At 34.7% G+C, this 20,826-nt stretch overlaps 2 protein-coding genes across 3 annotated transcripts in view; one reads left to right on the top strand and one right to left on the bottom strand.

Moving 5' to 3' along the window:
• The window catches only part of LOC143917831 (uridine phosphorylase 1-like), a 348,253-nt gene that overhangs the window by 195,057 nt on the left and 132,370 nt on the right, over window positions 1–20,826 (top strand). The window lies entirely within an intron of this gene.
• Window positions 1–20,826, bottom strand: part of SP2353 (EGF like, fibronectin type III and laminin G domains protein pikachurin) — a 203,169-nt gene that overhangs the window by 154,371 nt on the left and 27,972 nt on the right. The gene's annotated exons all lie outside the window — the stretch shown is intronic.

Here is a 20,826-nt window from a genome sequence, read left to right on the forward strand (position 1 = left end):
AAATAACATTGACTTAATTTTTAAACAAGAAACGGGGGTTCAATTTAGAGAATAATTTCATTAATGAATCATAATCAAACATTTATTTTACTGAAATAATTAAAATTAATAAACTTCTCATTGTTATTATTAAAATAATAATCAAAAAGACCGTATAAACTGTAATAATAAAACGAATAGACTGCGCCCATCAAACCAAAAAAAATAATTAATTCTAATATTATTATTTCTAACATTTCATGACTAACTTTTTAATTAATTACTGTCAACGAACAAAATTAATAACACGTACAGAGCAGGGGAGAGTCTTTTTTTTCAATTTTGATTTCACAATACGGGGCGAGAGAGATTCACCGATATATGAAAAAATATCCATGTATCCAATTTCTCGCGTTTATTGCGTTCAATCTGCTCCCTCTGATAGAACGAAAAGAAAAGAAAATAGCCAATATGTAGAGGAAAATCAGTATCTCTCCCACACCCACCCCCTCTCCCTCAACACCTACCCCATAGGCGTAGGCTATACGGGACCCGTAGTACTCAATGGACACGCACGATTGCCATTCAATACCACACCCCGATTTAGGGTTATATTTCAGAACTACCCTATCCTTCTATCCCACCCCCTTCCGCAAACTGCCTGTAAGCACGCCCACAATATCGCATTGTACCGTTTTGATTTCGAAAATGGCGAGATAAATCCATAAAGTTCTGTGTTACTGTGTACATCGATCAACGTTCATTATAAAGGTTAATGCGACACGACATCTCACCCTGACTACCCTACATTTAATACCATACATATGTATGTATATTGTACATTTTCGAACAAACTTTAACACTAAAATACTTCATACGTAAAAGTACTGTCTTAAAATAATAAATTTAAATGGATTAGATTTCATTCCCCGCACTGAATTTAGAAGAATTCAATACTTTGAATATTGACGGATAAAAATAATACAAAAGTCAGTTTGACTGATTGGCTATTTCTAGTGATTTACACATATCTTATTTTCAAAATATTCATGACTTTTCGACATTCAATTTATACTCAAAAAATATATAGAAATTGTTACAATTAAATAAATCATGTGAATGTTAGTTGTGTCATATGTATATATACATAATATCACTATTATGTGTGTGTGTGTGTGTGTGTGTATTTGTGTATCTGCGATAACGCTCGCCGTATTATAATAGTCGTTTAGATTCGACGTACATATACTAATACGTCATAGCTAAAACTGCCAACAAAATATAATAACGAAATAAAAAAACTTCTATATATATATATATACTGTTTGCTACCAATGTTTCTTCTCGGCAAGTCTCTGAGCATTTGCACCATCTATTGAATTTTTTTTTTCTATTCGTGTTTTATATTGTTTATATGTAAGTATGTACATAGGTAGGTGGGTGAGTTTTTACCATTTTTTTCATATTAAACAATTAAATATAAATATTAAATTAAATATATTTAAAAGGTATTTGAAAAAAATTCGACCGCGTGTGGGTCGAACACAGGACCGACTAATTTCTTTTATTTTTTTTATTTAATAACTTATAATGCCAACACCCATGCGATAATATTTCATCGGGTACATTACTAGTAATGTTAAATCACCAATAACCACTAAGTTAGCCAGTTTTTTCTGCATTTTGATTGATTTTCACATTCAAGATTTCGATACGCACCCTATTTTATCAATAAGATAATAGTATAATATAATAAGATATACATAATATGTACACCGTACAGTAAATTTTCATGAATTGAATTTAAACTCTATTCATACTATCCAGCAGTTCAAGGCAACAGCACATCATCTCATGACAGTTTTATTCATACTACCAGCACCTCACGGCTCCGGCACGTTCAGACAAGTTTTTACCGATTGCAAGGCAAAATCGGCTTATAATATGCATTATATACATTGCTTGGGTCAAATATCGTCAAGAAAATATTGTGACAATATCAAATTGCCGAAAATATTCATATCCGCATGCGCATTTTTGGTTAGTATGCGTGTACTCGCCACTATGACGCCACGTCATGCGTAAATATTTCCAAAGTGGCCAAAGAAAACCGGCTTTGCTTGATACACTACGGCGACATGTGCCGCAGTAGTATAGTATGAATAGATTTTTATCGCCTATTTCTGTTTCTTGCTGATAAGTCTACGCCACGTTAGACATATAAAATGTACCAAAAAATAATTTTCGTACAGCTGGTTACGTGCAGTTGCCAGTAGGTGCTGAATAAATAGACCTTAAAAGTTATTTTAACCATTAATATTATAAATATATTCATATTTTAAAATCTGTAATTAAATTAATGTTTTCTTTAAAATATTATAAATACTAAATTAAAATTTAAGCAAATAAACTTCATAAGAGTACGCCATTTTAAGTCATCTCATTTACATATATGTAAGTCGTACCATATTATCTCAATTACTGTTATTATTACTTTTTAAATATAAGTACGTATTTATGTACAAAAAATAAAACAAATTATTCCCAGAAAATAATAAAATTTTTGCGTAATATCCATGCTAAAGTTGAGCTCAAGGTTCAAAAGTTTGGCCCTTATATTAAAAATGAAACGCTACATAATTACGAATGTTTGTCAGTTTTCTCAATGACATCTGAACTTTCAATCGAAATTTTGTAAAATTATTATTATCAAAACGTAATGTAATATACGAATAACATAGAAATGTATTATATAGGCACATACATACATGGCTATATAAACACATACCTAAGAACACGTACATATGTAAACACATCGCTGACAGTTTCCCGAAGACAAATCTCCCCCCAAGGAAACGTTCTGGAGCGGCTTCTCCTCCCTCTCATTGGAAAATACGATTTTCCAGAAAACTCGAGTTGTCTGCGAAACTTTGCGATATCGTCAGAGATTTTCTCTAAATTGAGAGAACTGCCGTTTCATTGTTAAAACTACCCGCTCAACTAGAATTTTAAAGTGCCTCATCTATGTTAGTACGAAGATATAACAATCCCGACGTAATTTGTTGGCATTGTTGTCAGTGGATGTTAATAAGCTTACTATCATTTTTGACAATGAATGGTTTGTATATAATTCTTCTCACTTTTAACACTTGCTAGAAAATTCGAATGAAAAGTTCACAATTCTTCGTACATCAACTATTTATTATTATTACAAAGAGTCATACTTGTGTAGCCTATTTAAAACCAAACAAAAGCTAATTTCATATATGTATATATTGTATATATAAAGACGACATTTTTTTACGTCATAACAGTTGAAGCTCAATCTGATATTGAGGTTATTACCACTAGTGATTTAAAATGGTCAACTCGTATCAATTTTATCATTAAAAATTATTAATCTTTTCTGTATGTCTCAATGCCAAGCTTTTGGGCAAAAAGTTATAAAACCAATATTACTAGATCAAAACTTGAATTTGCTTTTTTGCCATTTGGAACCCTTCAAAGTCAAAAAGTCCAACGAAGAATTACAAAAAATGCCTTCCAAACTTAAATCACTTTCTTATGATATGACATTGAAAACAATGAATCTTTTCACTTTGGAGACGAGCCAAATAATAAGTGATCTAATTGAAGTCTATTAAATTATAAATAACCATCATAATAATTGTCTTACGATAAACCTCCTTACGTTTAACAATATCACTCAGCTGAGAAGTAATTCTCTTTAAGACTCTGAAACTCCAAGAAGATATTTACTTCGAAATAATTAAAGAATCCTTCTTTTCAAATAGAATAGTGGTTAAAATTTGGAATATTCCATCCAATGAATTAGTAACTTTTAGTAACCTAAGCTTTTTTTAAAATAAACGATGATTTCCTTCAAAATAAATAGGTTTTTGTAGTTCTTCCTTCTTTAACTTAAGTTTACCTTTTTTTATTTTCTCTTGTTTATTTTATTTTCATCAATTTTGAATTTTGAGTTTTATTTATTTTCGATTTTTTTTGTGCTTCTGTACTACTGTATTATATATACATATATGTATGTATTATCAAATTCCTTGGCTCCATCGGCTTTGCCGCCTTTCCCAGGTATTCTTAAATAAATAAAATAAAATAGATGTACTTTTACATTAAAAGTATTTCATTTTCAAAAAGACGAAATTGCAAGAATCCGACTAATTTAACGCCAAAAATACATCTAGCAATTGAAGTTAACACCGCGTGAATGGGGATATCTACGAAAGATTTCTCGATACGGCCAAGTCTTGGATCTAATTAAAGCATGGTTGAGTCCCTGCTCACCACCCCCTTACCACCATTTCCCCCCAATCCTCATCTCCGATCTCCCCCCCCCCCCCCATTCCGGAGGTGCGCCCCGCCCCCGCCACGGCAGTCACTTCCGGTGAAACCGGAAATGGCGGCGCTCGCACCCGCCGACACAACCTGAATGCGAAAATCGCACAAATACAATCTCTATGCGGCCTCGTAAACGCAAACCAAATTCTGATTACGTTGATTTTTAACGCGCCCACTTCCGCCGCTGTAAAACAATTAGGAATTCCTAGTATTTGTGATACGAGTACAGACTTAATAAGTACAAACTTAAATAATTATATTTTAATTCATCTATTGTATTAATGTAGTGATCAGAGAGTGACTGGCACTCATCGTCCAATCATCGATCGGAATTATGATTTTCGGTTTTTGTTTTGGCTTCAATTCCGAATGAGTAATGTTTTTATTTGTGTTCAAATATTTTCAACCATAATTTAGAATATTTTATGGTACCTGTATGATAGCCCGGTACCACACTTCAAAACCAATGACTATACTGCACCGCATGGTAAAGCCGTACATTGTTAAAATGATACAATATAATTATGAGAAATATATTGAGATGCATCAAATAATCGTGAAAGATTTATTTGCGACTTGAATATGACATGACGACACACAAATTTCAAATGAAAAAAAAAAAAAAAAAAACAAAAAAAAGCTAAATCGGTTTTTCCATATCAATCAGTAACAGAGCTTTCCAACGTTACGGGATTTGCGGGTCGCGCTGATAAAATTCACTTTTTTTTCAGTTTTAGGTTTTTGGTTTAGTTCCTTTAATAATATGCTAAATTTACATATAGAAAAGTGAAATATTTTATTTTCCCAGAATCCTGGTTGCTTCGATGGCTGATAAAATTAAACATATATTTAATATAAAAGATCCGTGTATTGATTTGAAGCTAAACGTTCGAGATGTGAACAATAAACTTCTTCTACTATGTATTATACTATTACTCCCGCTTGGAAACTCCTCTTCACGGCCACGCAACAGCAACATGATAAAATATTATTTTAAGCATCACCATATTGTCTCCATCTCTATATGCAACGAACTACCACAACTTAATGCGTAGATGGGCACGTTCGCCATCTACGTGAATGTGTATGTATATAGATGGGTCGTACGACTCGACGAACGAACCAATACTACTGGTTTATTCTCCAAACACGAATTCGCGAATCAGATGTAAACCAGCAAATTCTGATAGGAGACGGTCGATCTAATAAATTAAAAAAAAACATAAAAAAACTTTATAGTATCGGATAGTAATTGATTGTGTCAAAATTTAATTATGAACTTCGACGAGTAGATAACCCTAGATCAAAGTTATTCAAGCGTTAATATATAAATAATTGACGAGTCGGAAGGAAGAGCGGTCGTTATTGCACAAACACGCGCTTAGGGGAAAATTAACTATGTAAAGTTAACAAAGTCTAGAGCTATTATATCTACATAACTGTCAATATTATAGTAGCCCTCGCTTATGCCGAGATCTATTTGATATTCAGCAAGTCCTCTGTTTAAGATAAAATCAAACAATCGAATGAAAACCATATACTATTTTTCTGCCACCACATTTGCTTGAAATAAATCTGTTTTTTAAAAATATTATTACAAGGTTTTTATTAGTTTCACTTCACTAATGGGCCAGACAACATTTTCTACATTATCCCGATCGCTTTGAAACTTTGCGATTTTGCGTGGTTTGCCTGACAACAGAGATTACAATTGCTTCCGCTAGTTCGATGATGAAATATAATCGTTAAATACGTTAAAGAATCCAAAAAAATTGGAGACGGTGACAGATTATTCACTACCAATAGCCAGTAGCCTTGTTTGTTTAACTTCCCCCCCCCCCCCCCCCCACTCGTTTTGTCAGAGTTTAATTGTTTAAACACCAATAACTTTATCTTTTTTTCACTATATGTATATGTACATATATATTATAAAATTTGCATTTGAGGCTCTCATTATCTCTCATTTATATGTATGTGCTTTTACTTCTATTATACTTCTATAATCGAATGCATGATAATTCGAAATGCGTGCTATGGCCAAAACACTGACGGCAACTGACGTCTCTCTGCATGAATCAGTTGATCTTTATTTTCAACTATCTGATTTTGGCTTTTGGCTTGATTTCGAGCTGAGACCAACGTGAGAACTGCGATATTTTACGAACTTTGTATTATACTATGTTTTATATGCCATTTTGTAGATAAACTAAATCAACATATGCATAAAATTGAAAATAGTTTTTGCAAATTACCAATTCTAAATTAAGAAAATATGCAAACCTGCACAATGCTCAATAACTTTCCTCGATCAATTTCAGTAGAATAGACTTGAACTCAAATATGAACCACTCGTCACTCGACGCTCCGTGAGAACGGACGTGCCGAAGACGTACTCTCTGTGCGAGCGCTCATAATACAGCGATACGCCATACCGTCAAAAAACCCACACCTTTTAACATACAAAACAAACACCCCCCACAAAACGAACACCAAACGAACACATGTTGGCACCATGCGAGGATCCAACCTGAAAAAGCAAATTAAGAAGACACTGATAACTACAACCGAAGCTCCTCAACCAGGCTGCTCTCAGACCGCTCAGATGGAGACCGAGTGGCAGTTTCCAAAACATACGGCAAAGAACGTGAAAGATGTTGCTCCTGAATTTAAAATTCAGGAGAAAAACAAATTTGAAGGGCTCTTGGAAGTTTCCGATGTCCCCAGAAGCGGTGGAAGAATCCCGCCCATCATCATGACAGCTACTGGCACTCACGGCAGCATGATCGAGTCGATCAAGAAGTTTATAAAAGACTTCACAATGACTTACATTGGTCAAAATAATGTCAAGATACAATGTAAAAGTCTTGAAGACTTTAAAAAACTTCGGGATGGATTGACACCAGACCGACAATTCCATACCTTTTCCAGGAAGGAGGAAAAGGAAATAAAAAGTGTCGTACGTGGCTTGCCGAAATTGCCGGAAGCTGATATTAAAGATGACATCATCAGACAGGGATTCCCTGTAACCAAAGTCATACAGATGAAGACGAAGGAGCCTAGGAGCAACGCCACCGAGCTATACTTGGTGTTCTTCGAGCCATCGGTATCGGCAAAGAAGATTAAAGAAATCCGGTACATCTGTTACACAAAGGTCAGTGTCGTTAAATATACTAGTAAATTACAAAATATTACTCAATGTTTCAGATGCCAAGAATATGGACACGCTGCGAAAAACTGCAATCGGCAGGCCAAGTGCGTCAAATGTGCCGGCACTCACCTCACCGCACAATGCAATAAAGGAATAGTTACCCCTGCTGTCTGCTCAGGCTGTTCAGGATCTCACCCCGCTAACTTCAAAGACTGTCCAAAAAGACAGAGCTATCTGAAAATGCTGGAATCGAGGAAGAATCGAGCATCAATTGTCAAAGCCAACCCTTGGAAACTCCCAGTGGCGCAGCCACAAAATATCCCGGTCGTTAACGATCATAACTTCCCAAAGCTACCGACCATTAAAACTCCTTCACCAAATATCCCAAATATCCCTAAAAAACCCCACCAACCAACCAATCCCAACATTCAACCAACAACAGACCTAACTTCCATGGCGTCTATGACGAAGATGTTGAAGATCCTCCAGGAGATTCGTGCCAAGGCCAGCGGTTGCACCGACAAACTAGAGCTGGCACTCATGCTTGTCGAATATCTCGATGTCTTTGATTAACGGGAGGCGACTGAACATTCTAGCTTGGAATGCTCGTGGACTTAAGAATAAGATTGACGAACTAGAGTCGGCGATCGGTGAGTACTGTGTTGACATAGTTTTAATCTCCGAGACCTTCTTAAAACCTCATATCCGTATTAACCTACCTAACTTTAACTGCTATCGCGAAGACCGAGAACAGCATGGAGGGGGAGTTGCCATTTTTATAAAATCGTCAATTAAACATTGTCGCGTAATAACCCCGCCACTAAAAAATTTAGAACTAACCGCCATCGAACTAACAATTAACAACACCCATCACATAGTAGCATCCGCTTACAATCCTCCCCAAAAACGATTATTGGCATCCGATCTTAACAAAATATTTAACATTGGTAGTTCGGTAGTGGTAGCTGGTGACTTTAATGCCAAACATCCGTTATGGAGTTGCGTAAACACTGACCTACAAGGCACAACTCTTTATAAATACATTCAACTAACAGATACAATCTTACTTCATCCGGATACATACACACACTATCCCACAAATAACTCACAACCATCCACACTAGATCTTGTCCTCGTCAAGAACTGCCCAAAAATATCGACACCAAATGCCCTTCAAACCCTGTCGTCTGATCATCTCCCGATAATCTTCTCAATCGACGGGAAACCCGAGGAAATCATCAAGCATAGTTGGGATTACGGGAGAGCTAACTGGCGAGAGTTCAAGTCATACATAAATGACCAAACCATTCTAACTTCAACCACACTCACAAACAAAACCGAAATCGACAGCTCCATAATACACCTAACGGAATCAATAACTCGATCCAAACACCTTCACATACCTAAGACACAATACATTGAACACAAATTAGAGATAACTGACTTTGTTGCAAATCTAATTAAAAGTAAAAATAAACTCCGTAAAATTTGGCAAACATCAAAAAATCCAGCATTGAAAACATTAATTAATAAGCTCACATATCAAATTAAAATTAGAATCAAAGAAATCAAAAATGAAGCTTGGTCTAAAAAATTAGAAAAATTGAGCTCAGTTGATGGCTCTCTATGGAAATTAGCTAAAGCGATTCGCAGGACAAAAAACTCGATTCCTCCATTAGATGATGCAGGAATCTCAGTGACGCGTGATTGCGACAAAGCAGAACTATTATCAAAATCCTTCCAAAAACATCACAAACTCACACAACATTACAATCACATACCAACGCATAATAAAGTCAACCGGTCCATTAAAATCATCACAAAAACTCCCACTAACAGTACTAAAAATATAAAATTGGTGCATCCGTGTGAAATCCAAAATATAATACGTAATTTAAAAAATAAAAAGGCACCTGGGCGAGATTCAATAGATAACATCACAATCAAACAACTTCCATTTAAAGCTTTAGTCTCACTATCTAAAATATTCAACGCATGTTTACTCACCGGGTATTTCCCAGAATACTGGAAAACAGCCAACGTGATTCCCATACTTAAGCCCGATAAAAGCTCAAAAAACCCGGCCAATTATCGACCCATTAGCTTACTTTGCACGCTTTCAAAAATTCTAGAAAAAATAATCTACACACGTTTACTTAAAGTCGTAAATAAGAAATTAATAAATGAACAATTTGGATTTCGCACTGGACATTCCACGACCCAACAACTAACAAGACTAACTGAACACGTGACGAAGAACTTTAATATGAAGAGAAGTACCGGAATGGTATGTCTCGACATAGAAAAGGCCTTCGACACGGTTTGGCACGATGGACTCATTCATAAGCTCCTTATTAACAAAATACCAAACTATCTAATTCTCATCATCAAATCGTACTTAACTCGTAGAAAGCTAGTGGTTAGCGTAAATAATGAATTATCGTCTCCAAAAACAATCGCAGCTGGCGTTCCGCAGGGGAGCTTGCTTGGCCCACTCTTGTTCTCCATATATATAAATGACATACCTATTCCAAAAAACTGTCACATAGCCCTATATGCAGATGATACAGCTTGCTTCACAAGTAGCAAAAAACCAGACACTATTCTTAAAAATCTTGAATTTGCAATTAAAACAATGACTGAACACTTCACTAAGTGGAAAATTCAAATTAATCAAACCAAAACAGACGCCATATTCTTTAGTGTTAGAAAACATAAGCCAAGTTCAGATCTGAAAATCCCCTCTGGAGAAAGTCTGAAATGGCAGTCAGTAATAAAATATTTAGGAGTAACGTTTGATAAAAGAATGAGATAAGCACCTCACATTGAGGCAGCAAAATGCAAGGCGATGCGGGGTATATCCTCAATATATCCAATATTTAATCGCCATAGTTCTTTATCAACGCTAAATAAAATAAAATTATATCGCGCGCTCATATTACCATTATTAACCTATGCTTCACCTGTATGGAATAACGCCTCGAATACTAACCTTTCCAAGCTCCAAGTAATACAAAATAAATCCCTTAAAATAATTTATAATACACCCATATATACTAACCTGAAAAAACTGCATGCTATATATAATATTCCGTTTGTTACAGACATTACTAACAAACTAACCAGTAGATTCTATGAAAGAATCACTAATAACCATACTAACACACTTGTGAAGAGTCTCGGTGATTACAACAAAATGTCTATACCCTTCAGGTATAAACACAGATTACCTAAACACAATCTGCTTTAGGTCATCGACTTTAGATAGTCTTTAATTAATATTATGTATTAGATGTATTATGAACATTTATAAGGATTGTAAATAGGTTTTTGAGCTCTTTTTCCTATTATGCTTTAGATTAACATTAGAATAATATAATACTGTAATTACTAACCAAATTAAATTAAAATTGTAAAATAGAAAATGATCAGTAGATCAGTAGCTATTAAAATAGATATAAGATGTATTGTGAACATAATTTCGTAATAATAAAAAGCATTTAAAAATCAAAAATCAAATCAAATATGAACTCTCCGGGATTCAAAACCGTAACTTCCATTCGGGAAATACACCCGCTACATATTTCGGAACTTTCAATACCCCAAGTATTACCTACACGTATGTAAGCTCAAACTTTATACAACATATTTGCATATGTATGTAAATATGACATATTTCAACCTATTATCGAACTTAATTGTATCATTATTATCAATCGACATTTTACTAACATCGTTTTACGCTAAGAGTCTTTCAGCCGAAACAAAACCTCTCAACTGACACCTAATAATGCGATCTCAAAATGACCCCGTAAAATCAGCCGTTCGCCTTTATGCGAAATTAAACCGAAACGGCGACAGTAAAAACCAATTTCGTGTTTATTTAATTTAACAACTGCAAAAAAAATCACTTTTACAACGCGAATCTTTTCAAAGTTGCGTAAGCACCCGGTCCAAAAGTTGGCAGTTGAAGTGATTCGAAACAAACGCGCATTGAAGCACATTGAGGGCAAGACAGGCTATTCGAGACGATCATTAGTGGGGGCAATGGCGGGGAAGTGATCCCGTGGTTAAGCCCTTGCGTCAGATAACGCAGACGGTGTCTTGAGGCCTTAATGTATTCAGGGCGAAGGCAGCCCTTCGACAGCCGCCCGCAATTGGTTTTGTAGCGCAGATTAACATACATTTGAATTAACACCACGAAGGCGACGAGTGCAGATGGTGTTGGCTGTCGACGCCGACAGTGAAAAGGTTATTCGAGGCTACGTGTGCGTCGACATGTCTCTCCGACCTAAAAATGTCAAAGCTTGACGAAAATTTTGCCAAAACTTTTCCACCGGTCAATATTATTGGCACATGTCTCGAAAATCCCCAGCTTACATAAACTGACACACTCTTGTTAGTGTAAAAGCCCTTCCGTTGGAATTTTGATGAAAATGTGTATATTCGAAGTTAAATTTCCGCATAGAACAGCTTACGGGAACCTTTTTCAAGCTAAGAATCAAATTGGGAAAAGTCACAAAAATGTACGTCGTGTCGATAGGAATTTCAGTAACCGATACTAAGTTTCAGTTCGATAAGACTGTTAAGTGTTCAAAAAATCTCCAAAATACACAGACACACATTTTTTCTAGATCATGAAAAGGTGATCAGTACTCGATTCTGAGTTCGAATCAGTCAAAATATTGAGTTCTAATTTTCGCATGATCACAAAACTTCATCTATTGTTACTACGTACATAGATAAAGTAAAATTGAAAGCTGTTGAAATATTACTGAAGAAATGCATATTCAAATTAACTTTTAATAATTAAAATTTAACTCAAATTTTAATAGCATGTTCTATCATCATACTTCTATCTCCAAATATATCAGCAAATTAATTTTGATTTTATCAATCATCTCTCAATTGTACGAATCAAATTCGATCCCTAATTGTTCAGATCTGCAAAATATAATAATTCTGAAAAGGAATATTAACATCCACTCTGTGCGAACTTCCTAATCAAATATATTTGAAATACATATCACATCACTGATAGCCACTCTTAAAAGAGAATGGCGATATAATTTATGACAAAAATGACATCTAATATATGTATATTATTTCGAAAGAGACTTTGTAACTATGTAAAGTTTGGATGGGAGCATCGAAATCAAATCAAAGTTCCTATGACGACGATATCGTTGAATATTATTTTTTTTCGATTCAAATAAATTTAATAAAAAACAAATGAATGTTTAATATTACATTAGCCATGTTTAAGCGGTCCATATTAAATTATATTAAAAATACCGAGCCGGGTAAAACCACTAGTATTTATATATTTTTAAGACAAAACAATATTCACTTTGATTGTTTCACTGACTGTGTGTACATGGCGCAATATTTTTCAGCTGATTTTGAACTACTTCCACTCTTCGATCGTTTTGATATTTTACCAACATATAGAAGGAGGAGAGGTCAACTCGAATTGAAGTAAGCAAATGTAACTGACATACTAGAAGGAATATAATAAATAACGAAATCATAAGAATTAACTGTCAGGTTGTGCCTATTCGTAGTATCTACTCACCTTTTTCACACTATCTCAAATAATTCCATTTTTATTGATCATATTTGCAATTTTATGTAAAAAACAGATGAAGTTGAAAGTGGCATTTTATTCTGCAAAGGGCAGCATGCCAGTCCGAAGCCGCAAGTTTCCGACCACTGATATAAATCAAATACCTACTGATAAAAAATAATCAAAAGTAATGGCGAAGACGTTCGTGAGACAGTTCACATAATTATGAAACTCGTACACCATAGCAATAAAATTGAGGAAGTTAACTACACATGTACATATGTACATACAAATGTTATTGGAATCGAATGTCAAAACTCTTTATCCACATCCACATCGTTCATACGTTTTTTGAGATTTTTATCGAAAATAACAATATCGAGATCGCATCCAAACGATTCACAATAATAGTATTACGGTCATTTATGATAGAAATAAAATCCACACACACACACACACACAGAATAAACTGTCGAATCATAAAAAATGTATCAGTTTTCAATTTTCCATTCTACGCTTGTAGCGTAAATGCAAAAATTCCATCGTCAGTTTACTCGATAAGAGCAGTCGACACGCCCTTATAAAAAAAACCGTTTATTACACATTTCCCGGTAAACATAAAGCGTTCGCGTGTAAAAGAAAAGTTTTATTACAGTAATCGAAAATTTATTACACACTTTTTTTCGTGCGAGATTTTGGTCCTTGGATTTAACTCCGGACGATATCGCGGTTTCCATCTACGTTCAAAACTCGTTGACTTTATAATTATTTTACACAACAGTCGCTTTTAGCCGTTTATTTTGTCGTCATTTAATGAAGCGGCAAAAAAATAAAAACGAAGGCTCAACCCGCGGAAGATTCTTGTCTCCTTTTGTTTCGTACCTATTGAATTGCGTCCCGCGAAAGATTTCAAAGTTTCGACTTCGTTTAAGACGCATAAAACAAAACAATTAACGAAACTTTTTCATTACCTTATTATAATCCGCTTCAACAAGTATCATGCATTAATTTCCATAATAATTGGCCAAAAAAATACGAAAACTCTAAAAAAAGAATAATTTGACTTCGTTTATCGTTCTGCGATGCTTTTCAAACACAGCGCTTTAATAACTTTCATTCATTAACTTCTAAATTTATTTTTAAAAAATAGTATAAAAATTCAAGCTTTCAAAAATATTTTAAAGCCTTTTTAAAAGCTTCTTTTTCTTAAATAAATAATAACCATAAAACCGATTTTCAACGTAGAAACCGCCCATAATTCAAGGTTATTAACTACGACATTGTCTTTCTACCAGAACTTAATGACCATATAATATTTTGCCCACAGGAACAATGGCATAACAAATAGTTTGTGATATTTGTGACTTATTATAAATTATTAAAATTTATTGCACAAAAAATCATTTAGTTACAATAATCATAAGAAACAACTATTCTCAAATCCATTTACAGCTTTCCTTAAGTTCGTAAGTTGTAGACTGCTTTTTATATAATTTCACCGAAACAAAAACAAATTTTCTTTTTGCTGAAATTCAATTTTATATTTGTGATAAAATAATACCAATCTGTGCATCATATATGTCAGAAATCTTTAAATGCAATTAAAAAAATCACACACATTTTATCTAGATCATGAAAACTCATAATGATCAGTGATCGATTATGAGTTCGAATCAGTCAAAATATCGAGTTTGAATTTTCCTATGATCACAAAGCTTCATCTATTGTTACTCGTGCATATATACATAAAGTAAAAAATATATGTGTACGCAAATACATTATATATAACAACCTTTTTAAAATGCTTATCATTAATTATTCTACTTTATTGCATTATTTGATGTAGCATCCATTTGTCTTATCTACATAATATGTACATATATAATATTACACCCTACTTACGACTACACAGATATTAAAAACGAGCTTTCATTCTTTTATACACACATATATGATATACATATCTTAAATTGAAAAACGCTTTTATGAAATAAAATCCTCCGTAATATAGCAATGAAAAATTTTCACTCCACCCAAATGGAATCGCACTCTGGGAATAATCAACCCGGATTTGTGTTCAAATATCATAAAAAACGAAGCGACGACATTCAGCCTCAACGCCCTGTCACTCTCCCTCACTTATAGAAGGGACAAACGAACCATGAACGTCAAAGGGCGCGTTAAAAAATTGCGCATTAAAAAATGGTCGGTTTGCGAGCAAAGAAAGAGACGAACAATAACGATAATAATTAAGGCGTCGGCATTATTTCGAACAATTGTCAGGCGGCCGCGAGATTTATTGGGGAACGAGTTGACTAATTGCCGCCCTTTGTCTCCCGAGACGCCGAACAAAGAAACGCCCCGGTTCGACCCTGGAGACGGATTCAAATTTGAAACGGGGTCGTGTCCATATTGTGTCGGCCGTACCTGAGCCAACTCATATTTTATACGAAATGAGGTGGTCGATGGTGTGACACGGGGTGGAGGGGAGGCGTGTGTCATCCGCCCACCCACTCACCCACCCACCCACCCAGGTCCTGTAACACTCATCCGTCAAGTTCGGGACCCCGTAATGGATGACGCCACCGACCGAAGCCCCCCAAACCGTATTTACTCTGGCGCGTTGTCACTCCTCAACACTGCGAATCCCTGGAACCATGACAACACACTGTTTGCTCGAAATGAGAACTTTTGTCGATCAATATGAGGGACGAGCGGAAACTTTAATAAAGAGAATAAGGAATACTTTCATCAACTGGAAAAAATTATCTTCAAAATCGATTTGGAACGCTTTAGAACTTCTAACTACCATCACTTTATATCAAATTTAAGTTGAGACAATGAAAAAGCTATTATATGTATGTATAATACATACATAATCATTGAAAGTAATTTATATTATTTAATCTATTGGTGGATTATAAACTTATGTATGTATGTATATGAGAAAATATAAAGGCTTGTAATATTAAGATTATATATGAGACTAGTTTTGTACCCGATGACATAGCCAACAACGGTTACGCGACAATTGGTTCACTTCCAAAAAGTTCAACGACAAAATGTACCCGACAATTGGTGCACTGGCAAATGTACCAGCGACAAAATCTTCACGCGACAAAATAATCAAGCGACAAAATGTCCACGGAAATACCGTTCAAGCGAAAAAATGTTCAAAACTCCTAAATTTTCCTAGTTTAAGGGAAAAAGTAACTTTTTATTGTATAATATATATTTATCGCGGATTTCACTGAATGAGAGTGAAAAAAGTAACTTTTCAAGTAATTTGTGAAGGGGCGGTAGAAAGCCGCGTTTGGATAGCTAGCTGTCATCGCTTCGGCCTGACACAAGATCCCTACGTGACTTTTAATGAGTTCATTAATGACTAAACTATTCTACCTTCATGTAAGAAACATTAGCTTACTTCAATATTAGTTAAATCCCATATCATATGTCAGTAAAATATCAGAGCGATCTAAAGAGAGGAAGTGGTTCAAAATCAGATCAGAAATTTTTGACTGGCAAGAATTTCATGGTACATACTTAGATTGATTGCCAATCGCTTAGATTGACGCTAATAATAAGCTTGTATAAAAATTGAAATTTCTTACAAAAGTCTTTTCGTTTGATGACACAAATATATGTACATTATTTAAAAAATATTGTATATTAAATAATTAAATATAATAAATTAGCTCAATGGCTCACAATTTCGATTGAAAAAAAATCGAAAATTCTAAAGGTTTGAATTTGGCTATAATCTTTGGCAAAATTTGAATAACACAATATTATTGGTATTAAAGATAGTGCCCAGAGCTTTGCTTGAGATGAAATTCCTATATTCAATAAATATATAATGGATTGAGATGGGTCACACATCCACATGTCGTTAAATCTGTCAGTGCTAATGACATATCTATAGGAGGCTTAGAAGCTTAGCTTGAGTGAAATATATTATTAATCCAGAAACACAGCTCAGTAGTTAGCATATAATGGTAACAAATAGTGATTCAGTGTTGCTAGATAGCACAAAACATTAAATACATATAATGTTTTGCGTTTAACAATACTTAAAAATAAAGATGGCCTGTAATACGTTTATTCTGCTTTTCCGAGATTCTGGACATAGTGAATTAAAATAAGTGATAACGATTTGGGAATTGAGTCAAACGGAAATGGTGTTTTTGGAACTGAAAATTGGACTTTTAAATATAATGGCTCATATGTATGTACATACATATATACATACATATTATGTTGAGTTTTCCGATTGTATTTTAAAATGGTCACAACTTCATCACAACAACTTACACAAATATTAAAATCACCAAAAATCCATCCTCCCCACTCAAATCATTGTACACTTTTCGAATTTTCATCCTTCATTTCAATATTCCGGTGTGTAAATTGGATTTATTATATTTATTTATTATTTATAACATGTGTATGTATTTTTAGAGTCGGCATTAATACAACAAAAATGCAAAATAATATTACCAAAATGCGAGAAAATAAAACTCAAACAATAACAAAACAACTAGAAACCAAATAATGAGTATCAGTCAAATTTTCTTCCATTTGAACAGATAATATAATAAATATCTACTATTTTACAACACACATTATCAATAGTTTCAATAGAGCATACGTGCAATCTTCGACTTACACGATCGCACACGAAAATCGAAATTACCCCAACAAGATAAGATGCAATATGTATCCCATTATGTGCGATTAACCCGCACATCACATACCCATTGAAAGCACAATAAGCTAACCGGATTAACCGTCTTAATTATCGAACGATGCTATTTTTTCACAGAATCCACGATAAGTACACCATTACTCAAACGAGGAAATCACATACATGTGTACATTGTGCATATCATAGCCAACCCACCCAACCACCCACCCACCGACCACGACAAAAAATGATTCGAAATCGAAACGTCCGACACGGGACCATGGTTAATGTGATCACACTTCATAGCACTTTGCATTTATTAGGCTGATTAATGATGTTCTCATATGTACGTGAACCTACCACCTGAACATCAACTATATACATATACATGTACATTCATATGTTAGTTCTATTATAGGGATCGTATTGGTCATCCACTTATGGTCTAATGGTACAAGGTGGTCATCCACGATTGCACAATCTGGAGATGTGGCCTATTTTGCCGGTCTGGCAAACGCAGTCTACTATGTTTGTACATACATAGGTATGTATGTATTATCTCGATGCCGTAATAATAAATCCTCTTACGATCCTGCAATACAATAGAACGGTCAAATTCACTATTGAGCCACATTTCGCAATGGGGTGCAAATCGAATCGCTCTCGAATATTCACATATACATACATAAAATATGTACGTAAAAAAATAATCCTATCGAGTATATCCAAAAATCGATACCAATTATATTCCAAACCAAATCCACATACATACATATATGTGATGCTAAGCCGCGCTAGGGTTCTGGACTTTTTATCAGCTGATTTTCATCAGAATACATATGTATATACATATATATCAGAATACATATGTAAGTAAATACATTTTTGCAGTTACTTTGAAGTCTTCTCATTTCATGAAACTGCTTTACAATGAGAAAAACTGCGAACCTCCTACGAAAAATGCTAGGAAATAGCAAAGTTTTATTAAATATTATGTAATATCATATGTGATGTACATATGTACATATGTATGATTTTAACTTGATTTCAAGCGTTGCAGTTTCATAAAGATGTGAAATCTCATGGGAAGGGTATATCTTCAACGAGTCTTCCGCATATATGTACATATGTACATATACATACATATATTGGTACATATGTATGTATGTACTTAGAAGGATAAGAACAAAGAGGGGGAGCAATGATTTGATGGGTAATAAGATTATTCGGTGGTTCTAATTCTCTCACTATGTTGAGAGTTTGGAATGTTATCGTAAATCTCGTTAGCAGAAACTTGAGCTTTTTTGCTCAGTTCCGTCGATCAGTCATGAGAAAAATTACTGAGGCCGAAATATATTTGTATACCGTATATGAATATAAAACTACCAACGCCCTAGCTCAAGATTTTCACTTATTTCATCATCGTCATCGTTGTTTTGAACCTTTGCTTTACGAACATCATTACCTTTATAATTCACCTCTGTCAAAGGCCATTCGACTACTACATAGACACACTGTCTGAACGTCTCGATATTTTCACTGCCTCTTACAGTCTTGCCAATCAACGTATTATAACCAGCTTCTAGTAATAAAAGTTGAAAATTTTGGAACAGTACGTTTTACTTATAAATTGACCAGAACATAAGTCATTTATTAAAGCTACGGCATAGTGCACTGGTAGAGTACATACATACATACCAGTAGATAGCTCATGGGATTAAGTTCCAGCCAAGTATGCTGCTGGTGAGGTCTTGCGGTTATTAAAAAAAACACACAAATCATCTCACGTTAGATTTTTCCGATTTTTCTAGCTTACTTGTGGCGGATTCAATAAATTTGTATCCTCCCCCTTATTTTTTCGAAAATTCGAGTTAATAAAATTCCGAATTTTTTATATCTTTTAAAAGCTACCTCGATAATGTATTGCTCGCAAATTTACTTTCTATCAAAAATTTGTTCATTGTCCATTAATGTCTCTGTTTGTATTCTATGTATGGTTACGTTTGAAAAATTGTTAGTACTTACATATGTACCAAAATTGAAACTATATGTGTCACCTTGGGATAATTCTTGTCATGGCTCATATGATCCGTTATATTTAAAAATTGTCGTAAGTTCAGTTTTCTTCATTTCTAGAAATATCTCGCAAAACATGAAATACATATGTTTTACGTTTTACAATATTTAAAAATACTGGTGGCCTGTTATACATTTTTGAAATCACATTCAAATAGTGGTGACATATTGGGATGGTTTTTTTGCCAATCTGATAAAGGAACCGCTTCAAAAATGAAATCAGATACATTGGCAAACTCTAATAGGAAACGATCGACTTGAAGTCACAAATTTCAAAGTCTGATCAGCAGCATTAAATTATTAATGTCAATCGCGGTCAGTTCACGAGATCACTCTCGGTGCTTATGTAGTATCAACGCAACCACCGCACGAGACACGCTGCTGTACTAAGAACTGGATATGTAGACGCATGTAGTTCTACATCAACAACTAAAAAAACATTTTTCGTAAAATCCAACGATGATTAGTTCGTACGGCGTTTTAATTAAATCCTAGTTTCAACCGTCAATCCGACCCAACACGTTTTCCCACCTTGGCATGGCATTTTCGGCGCGAGATCATCGCGGAAATTTAAGCGCGGAGCGTAGAGTCAAGTTCGTAAGGTCGCATCAACAGTCATTCATCACGGCAGGCGTTCATCCTTATTCTATTATTTCGTGGAGGTTCACGACACCGTCGAACGTCTCCATAGACACGTTAAGATCGTTGACACGACGGTGACTGTTTTCGGTGGGAGGTGGTCCGGTTGAGTGATGGTCGGTCAGGTTGCGGTTCGTTCCGCCCGTTGGTCCCTTCTTCAACCTTTTGTTCCCACGTCACGGTGACACCCACTGACAACTGACACTCGTCCTCGTCATCGTCGTCGACTAACTATAGATGCGTCCATTTCAAATTGTCGTATGTAGTATGTACGACTACGCATTTGCATCTATTATGACGCCTAGTAATGTACATATGTACATATGTACATATGAATGTGGTAGACAAGTGAGTAGCAGTATATGCATTGTGCCA

This window comes from Arctopsyche grandis, chromosome 10 (assembly GCF_051622035.1).
Source record: "Arctopsyche grandis isolate Sample6627 chromosome 10, ASM5162203v2, whole genome shotgun sequence".
NCBI classification, from domain to species: domain Eukaryota; kingdom Metazoa; phylum Arthropoda; class Insecta; order Trichoptera; family Hydropsychidae; genus Arctopsyche; species Arctopsyche grandis.